This window comes from Triticum aestivum, chromosome 2D (genome assembly GCF_018294505.1).
Source record: "Triticum aestivum cultivar Chinese Spring chromosome 2D, IWGSC CS RefSeq v2.1, whole genome shotgun sequence".
Lineage (NCBI taxonomy): Eukaryota > Viridiplantae > Streptophyta > Magnoliopsida > Poales > Poaceae > Triticum > Triticum aestivum.
In genome coordinates this window covers 558,793,132-558,801,834 of record NC_057799.1, presented here as the reverse complement: position 1 = coordinate 558,801,834, position 8,703 = coordinate 558,793,132, and the positions used below count along the sequence as shown (strand labels likewise).

Sequence of the window (8,703 nt, the reverse complement as noted above, 5' to 3'; positions counted from 1 at the left end):
CAGTTTGACACTCATCTAGGATGATGTTGTCTTAGCTCACATTATCATCTTTTGTTCATGATGTTTTCAAAACCTAGCATAGGATAATTTTCTATTTTTTCCTGCTTTTTCTTGTATCATATGTACATATTCATTTTAATATAGAAAAAATACCATAGCACTATTATTCTATGGTTCTGGGTTTAAAAAACACACATCTATGAAGCTTTAGGGGCAAAAATAACAAGAGCTAGCAATTGCAAATTTTCATTCTGGTTGCTCCTACATGTACAGAGACCTACCTATCTATACGTACTGTATCTTGTACTATTTTTATAGTAAATAATAATGGAAGAATTCGTCCTTTGGCAGCCATGTACCTTCCTTGTGACATATATGGCGACCGTTAATCGGCCATACATGATGTGAGACCGAGTCTCTGCAAGCAAGTATATGCTTGTGCATAACATTTTTTTATAATTTCTTGGTTAATTTTCCGCCGTATTTACAAAGTGAGTTCAAAACACAACGTAATTCAATAACTGTAAACTTAGCCAAAATGTCCTAGATGCAAGAAAGTTGACCGGTAGAGACCCGTGACTCAGCGGTACTACGAGGAGTAGCATTCTGACGACCCCCAGTGCCCGCTCTTCATCCTCCTATCCGTGATTATCCGTTTGCACATTGTGCAAGAGCTTGCTGCGCACACCATACAGAAGATATATTTCTCATCGTCCTGGATGCAAACGTATATATATGGCCATTAGTCAACCCAGTTAGATTCCATAGAGAGACAAACCAGTGCTATATATTTGGATGGGCAAATCATCAAAAGTTAGGCATGGCTACCTTGAAAGTCATTTCACGACACCTTGGACATCTCACCATAGCACCTACCGGTTTCAACTGATTCCGCATCTGGTTTCCAAATTGCAGTTCATCCATTTGTCTATCCAAGTCTGTCATGTCATGAGGCTCAAAGAGGCGACAGTTCCTACAAATTGCAGTGCATTGGGTAAGTAGAAAAAAACATAGCAATCCACGTCTCCCCTTATTTCATGAACATATGGAGAAGAAGTGTGAAGGGCCTACGTGAAATGACTGTAGCCACAGATCGCCTTGCCGCAGCGGAAGCAAAAGAACTGACCACAGTTTCCACACACCATTTTGTTGCAGCCTTCACATTTGGCGATGGCAATTCGGCATTTCGGACATACCCGAACATCTTTGTATAACTCTCTGATGTTCGCTAGTTCTTGCGCCACCTCCCTCTCAGTCATTCTGCCTGACCCCTGCAACCGTAAAACAAAAACTAAATAAGCATCACATGCTCAGTAAAATAGTACTACCTCTGTTCCATAATGTAAAACGTTTTTTGACACTATGACAGTGTTAAAAAAAGTCTTATATTAAGTTACAGAGGGAGTAGCATTCACAGTCTCCCTCTAATTCTAACACGCTCAAACACACCAAAGAGATTTTATTAGTTGCATCTTTACCCTCCGACGTTGGAGCTTTTGTTCTGGAGTTAGACATTGTTTCCCTGGATGCCATAATTCCTTGCAAAAACCGCAGAAGGTAAACGAACATTTCGGACATTCCGCATTGTTATCCTCATCTTCCACGCAACCAACCACACATTTTGGGCAGTAAAAACGTCTGACATTGAGTCCAACGCTTTCTCGAGAGCAAGCCTATCCCAGCGTTCAAACTCTTCTTTGCTAAGAAGCCTCTTTAGCAGATAGTGTGGAATGGAAGTTTGCACTTGGTGTCAGGGCAAACTAACTGAAACAAAGTGCCTTCCTTCACATGCATCTTGCATAACGTCTCCATGCACTTCACACAATACAAGTGCTGGCATGGAAGCTTGATGAAGTTTGAACCTAAATGGTTCAGAGCTAAACTTAGTTTACAGGGGGAAAAATCTTAGACAAGTACAATTCAGTATCCAAAGAAACTTGATTGAAAAGAAAAGATGTCATAGAAATTTCTTAACAAACATATAATAGATTGGTTCCTCACTAATATTACGGCTGAATAAACAACAAGTGGGGAAAAGGGAAACATCTTTCCACTGGTTAAGGCATATCATGCACATATGGAGGTCCTCAAGAAAAGCTTGGTAATGTTTCTTACTACTGTAGCTGAGCATGGAAGGGATCACAGACTCTAGTGAGAGACTTCTTGAGATTGCGCGCCGATCTCCGTTGTATCTATGAATGTCTGGACCTAACAATATTTTGCCATCAAGCCAGAGATTTGCTAATGAAGAATAGCGTATCCACTCGACCCATTGATATACCACTTCCTGCCCCGGCATCTCTGCCCAAATGGTATCAAGCATCTCACAGAGTTGAGAAACATCAGGCCCATCCATCCATTTAGCCGTTACGGTAAAATATGGGGGCTCTTTGCTAGGATATGATTTTGGAAGTAGGCATGTCAATATCAGAGGAGGCAAGTACTCAAAGTTGCAGGTGTAAGAGAATTCATCAAGTCCAGCATCATGTTCTTCTGTATCATGATCATCATCAGGACATCCTCCATATTTTGTTTTTTCAGTTTTTTTCGAAAAGGGGGACTCCCCGGCCTCTGCATCAGAACGATGCATACGGCCACATTTATAGATAAAAAAGGTTCAACAAGGTCTTAATGTCTTGCAAAAAAGTAAAAATGGCAAGCTCACACAGAGCCACAACGCCAAGAACTGAAGGCCCAAAAGCCACAACCGGCTGGCACAATAAAAGATAGGTAAACTAATCGCCTACCCTATTACATGACCGCCATCCAAACCGGTTGAAGATATCCCGCGCTACCATCTCCCACTGGACAGATCCAGTAACCAAACGCTCCCTGGCCTCAGTCGGAGTGAGTAAGGACCACGTACGGATCAACGCGGTAGCCCGGAATAAAACCTGCAAAAAATGAATAGTTGTTGTTCTGTTAAAAACCAAATCATTTCGGCAGTTCCAAATTGCCCATAACAACGCACATACTCCTGCTCGAATGTGTCTAGCTGTTTCTGACTCTATCCCAGCAAGCCACGTTCCAAATAACGTACTGACCGAATTCGGAGGAGTAATGTTAAAGGCAATTTGCACGGTGCGCCACAAAACTCTCGCCAACGGGCAATCAAAGAAGAGGTGCTTGATAGTCTCATCCCGATCACAAAAACTACACCTAGTAGATCCTGTCCAGTTGCGCTTAACCAAATTGTCCTTTGTTAAAATGACTTGTTTATGCACAAACCACATAAACACTTTAAACTTCAAAGGAACTTTGACTTTCCAAACATGTTTGGAACTATGAATACTTCTAGAGTTAATGACATCGATATACATCGATTTGACTATAAACTCTCCAGATCTAGTAAGCTTCCAACACAACTGATCAGGCAGATGAGTTAGCTGAACCTCCATCGGTCTACTCACCAAATGAAGCCAAGCTTCCCACCGGTCGCCAACAAGCACCCTCCGAAACTGAATATTGAGGGGAATGGACTGCATAATCGTTGCAACAAGAGAATCACGACGCTGAACAATACGATACAGGGACGGATACTGGAGCGCCAACGGCGTTTCACCAAGCCAAGTATCCTCCCAGAAGCGAGTGGTGTTGCCATTACCGACAATAAACTTTGTTCTATTAAAGAAGGCGGCTTTGACTCTCATAAGACCCTTCCAAAATGGCGAGTCAGTTGGTCTGACTGTCACCTGGGACAAAGTCTTGGACTGCAAATACTTACTACGGAGAATCTGCGCCCAAGTTGCCTCAGTCTCAACTGACAACTTGTACAGCCACTTACTGAGAAGGCATCTGTTCTTGACTTCAAGATTCTCGATACCAAGGCCCCCCTGGTCCTTTGGTCGACAGACGATATCCCATTTGGCGAGTCGGTATTTTCTCTTAAGTTCGTCACTCTGCCAGAAGAAACGGGATCGATAGAAGTCCAGCCTCTTCCTAACCCCAACTGGGACTTCAAAGAAGGATAAGAGAAACATAGGCATACTCGTGAGCACCGAATTAATGAGAATCAATCGGCCTCCATATGACATGAGTTTTCCTTTCCAGCAACTCAGTTTCTTCTCAAACCGATCCTCAATGCACTTCCACTCTCTGTTTGTTAGCTTTCGATGGTGAATGGGTATACCTAGGTACGTAAAAGGTAAAGCCCCCAATTCACATCCAAACAATTGCCTATAAGCCTCTTGTTCGTCCTTGGCTCTACCAAAGTAGAACAACTCGCTTTTATGAAAATTAATCTTCAATCCAGACAATTGTTCAAATAAGCATAACACCAGCTTCATATTTCTCGCTTTAGCCACGTTGTGCTCCATGAAGATGATTGTATCATCAGCGTACTGTAGGAAGGACATAGCACCATCAACTAGATGAGGCACCAAGCCACCCACCTGACCGGCCTCCTTTGCCCTCCCTATCAGGATCGCCAACATATCAATGACAATGTTGAACAAGATAGGGGACATGGGATCACCTTGTCTCAGGCCCTTGTGTGTCTGGAAATAATGACCTATATCGTCATTCACTTTAATTCCAACACTCCCTTTTTGCATGAAAGATTCTACCTGGCGTCACCAAGCTTCATCAAAACCCTTCATGCGTAAGGCTTGTTGAAGGAACGGCCATTTGACTTTATCGTACGCCTTCTCAAAATCCACCTTGAAAATAACTCCATCAAGTTTTTTCGTGCGAATCTCATGGAGCGTTTCAGAAGGACCACAACCCCTTCAAGGATGTTCCTATCCAGCATGAAAGCAGTTTGAGTAGGCTGCACAACAGCATGCGCAATCTGTGTGAGCCTAATCATTCCGACCTTTGTAAAAATTTTGAAATTAACATTGAGAAGACAGATGGGTCTGAATTGCTCGATTCTCACAGCCTCTATTTTCTTAGGAAGGAGGGTTATCGTACCAAAATTTAGCTGAAAAAGCTGGAGCTGCCCCGAGAACAAATCATGGAACATCGGCAACAGGTCCCCTTTAATAATATGCCAGCACTTCTTATAAAACTCAGCCGGGAAACCATCCGGGCCAGGAGCTTTATTATTTTTCATCTGCGAGATGGCTTCGAAAACCTCCTTTTCAGAAAAAGGAGCTGCCAAAATATCATTCTTGGACGGAGCTGCAGGCGGCAGTTTCGGTCCCTGGAGGGGGCCCGGGGCAGGTGGCCTCGGGGCCCTCTCCTCCTTCGGCGTCTAGGGTGGCCAGCCCTCCGTTGGCGCCGGCGAGCAGCTCTTGTCGGCTGGCTGGGTTGGGTGGGGAATTAGGGCAGGCGGCCCATGTTACCCCATCAACCGACGTGGTGCCGTCTCCCTGCCGTGGGGACCGGCTTGGTGTTCGGGGTGAGGCAAGACCCCCCCGGGCAACTTCACTCGGGAGGAGGTAATAGCGTTTGACGGGATTCCGGATCCGGTCTCTGAGGGGAGACGGTTGAGCTGCCGTCTTCAGGACCATCCGGAGGTGGACGATATACAGGAGCGGTGCGCCATGAGGGCGGCCAAGCTTCGTGACATTCAGGTCACTACTGGTATGTCGGTTAATACTTCTAATTCTATCTTGCATTTTTCAAACGATGAGATTGTTAATAATGCAAACCAATTAGGAATTTCACTAGGGAGTAATGAGGGTGAACTTTCAAAGTCCGTTAATGATTTACTTGATTTAGAAGCCAAGAGGGCTTTAGAAATGATTCGTAACTTAGCAGCGGTCAAACCCATGAATGATTCCGATATTGATGCTTTGGGGGTCCGGGTGCTGGATAACTTCTGTGCGGATCTTGCTAATCCCATCTCTGAGCCTGAGGAGGAAGATAAGAGTTTTGAGGATGCTGTAGTAAGACCTCCTGAGCCTGGTTGTGACGACCAGCTGGAGAGTAAGACCAGTCCTAAACGCAAATGGAAGCGGAAGATTTACCCGACGTCCGCAGTGCGTAGGAGTGCTAGGATCCGCACGACTAAAAAATTCCATGACGAGATATTAAAGGAATCTTTTGGAATAGCAGAGGTCTCAAAGACTTGGCTAAAATAAGGTTTCTTGTTGAAGCGTCTATCGAGCATAGGCTGGACTTTATTGCTTTGTCGGAAACTGGCCGAGATAATTTCTCGCCACAATTTCTCAATACTCTATCAGGTGGTATTGATTTCGACTGGCACTATCTTCCGCCGCGAGGAAGATCGGGTGGGATCTTACTCGGTGTGAGATGCGAGTCTCTCGAAGTCCGAAGTGTGGTCATGGGAGATTTTGCTGTTAAGTTTAGGGTGCGCTCGAAGGCTGATGGGTTTGATTGGGCTCTGGTGGCGGTCTATGGTGCCGCACAGCCAGAATTCAAACCGTATTTCTTGGCTGATCTAGTTAGAGTGTGTGGCTCTGAGCAGCTACCAATCCTGGTGGGGGGTGGGGGGGATTTTAACATCATTAGGAGGCGTGATGAGAAGAATAATGATAATTTTGACGGGAGATGGTCGTTCATGTTTAACACTATCATTGAAAGCTTGGATCTGAGAGAGATTGAGCTTTCGGGTAGGAAGTTCACTTGGGCTAACGCAATGCTAAATCCAACATTTGAGAAGTTGGATCGTGTACTGGCAAGTGTCGAATGGGAACAGAAGTTTCCCTTTGTTACAGTTCAGGCACTCTCTCGTGGTATTTCTGACCACACGCCTCTATTTCTTGACTCTGGTGAGGCCTCTCACCTGGGCAATAAAAATGTCTTCTCATTCGAGCTTGCTTGGTTTGAAAGAGAAGGTTTCCTTGATCTCGTAGCCAGAGAGTTGGCTAAGGATGCAGGAGGGAGGACTGCGCTTGAGCGCTGGCAGAATAAGATTAGGCACCTGAGAAGTTTTCTACGTGGGTGGGCTAAGCATCTAAGCGGGATTTATAAGGTTGAAAAGGAACGGCTCCTTACCCTTATTCAGTCCTTAGATGTAAAAGCAGAAACCACGATTCTGCCAGCCGCAGAGTTTCATGCCAAGCTAGACGCAGAGATGAGGCTGAAAGAACTTCTTCGTGAAGAAGAAAGCCTGGCACACACTTGAGCGTCATCATGAAGATCGTAACGTATGCAAACCTGTAATTGAAGTGGTACAGATGAAACAGCATTAAACCCAGATTTCCACCATCCAAGAAAAGATGAACGACAACACCACAACGCAGAAACCTGGAAATAGCGTAGCCCTGCTTTGCTTTCGAATTCAACAAGGTCGTCCCCATATATTGCTTTCAATGCCATCAGCTGTAGTGGAGATACAATGAGCAAACGAATGAGCCATGCTACAAAATTGTTAGAATGAACTCAAAATCAACAGTCCAACATTGTTCGTTTCTCGAATAGGGCTATGCCTCTTGTCAGGCATTGTCTACATGCCACCAACTTCGGTGTTTTATTTCGGCAGAACCATCATCCAAAACCAGAAAAATCGAACTCAGTGTCAAAATCGTCACAGCAAAGTCCAAGATCACAAGATTGGTGAAATTTTCCCAACTTGACCCCACTAGAGTAGTTAGTATACTGGACCTCATCCTCTTGTTGCTCCTGTTTGTTTCGTATCTCGTCTTCGCAAGCCTTGCTCTCTGCCTGAAGGCGAAGTCCCGATGAAGCCGCGGCCACCGTGGCTTCCTCCAGCCTGGAGTCAGCCTCGGCCGCCGCGACCCAGGGAGAGTCAATGTCGAGCACGTCCTCCTCGGCGCGGCCATCACATGACACCGGCAGTGCCGCCGCGGCGCCCGAGGAGGATGAGGAGGACGCCTCGTGTGAGTAGTCAGGGGAAGGGTCGTGGTGGGGTACCGGCGGTGGCGATGACGCGGTGCCGACGGAATCTGCAGCCATGGCGGGGAGCTCGGAGCTTAGAGACTTGGAGTTGTAGTTGAGTTGGGACCGTGCGTGTTCTCCGTTTAGGTTTGAGGTTTGCGTAGTTTAATTACGGTAAGGATTCCTACCCGATTATGCCACGTCATTGGTGGATTTTGGTATGAAAAGATTGGCCATGGCATACGCTCACAATAATAGAGGGAAAATGCTTGAAATCCACCGACGGATCTTTTGGCCTTGAATTAGTAGCCATAACTTTTTTAAGGTTTTTTGGCGCTAAGCATCCGCCGGCGGATAATTTCAGAAGATCCACCGCCTCAGCAACCGTTAGATCTGGCACCATCCAACAACCCAACCTCGTCCTCGTCATTGCAACAGACCACATGTTGCATAACGCCTTTTGCAACATTGGTGTTGTTGCATAATTTTTTTTTCCGTCTTCACTTTTTCTGCAACATTGATATTGTTGCGGAATGAACTTTTGCAACATTTATGATGTTGCAGAATTTTTTTCCCACCTTCACTTTTCTGCAAGATGAGTGTTGTTGCGGAACGAACTTTTGCAACATAGTTGTGTTGCAGAAAAAAATCGTCTTCACTTTTTTGCAGCATGAGTGTTGTTGCAGAAGAAACTTTGCCACACCGATGATGTTGCAGAAAAAATCAATGAAAAATAAAGTTACAGAAACGTTGATGTCGTCGCCGACAACACCGCTGTTGTTCGCCGTCGTAGCCGCCAACCACAAGGCCATTCACCTCCAAGCTCCTGTCCCGAGCGTCGTCAATCCCTGTCGCCGGTCGCGTCGGCTGACGAGCTCGCATGATAGTCTATGGGTGCTTGCTGTTGTAGCCGCTAGCTACTGCTTGCAAGCTACCTCCATGGACGCCCACTAGCTG

At 45.5% G+C, this 8,703-nt stretch overlaps 1 pseudogene; it reads right to left on the bottom strand.

The window, feature by feature from the left end:
- Positions 1–589: 589 nt before the first annotated feature.
- Positions 590–7,824, bottom strand: LOC123055922 (E3 ubiquitin-protein ligase RNF14-like; annotated as a pseudogene).
- Positions 7,825–8,703: the final 879 nt, after the last annotated feature.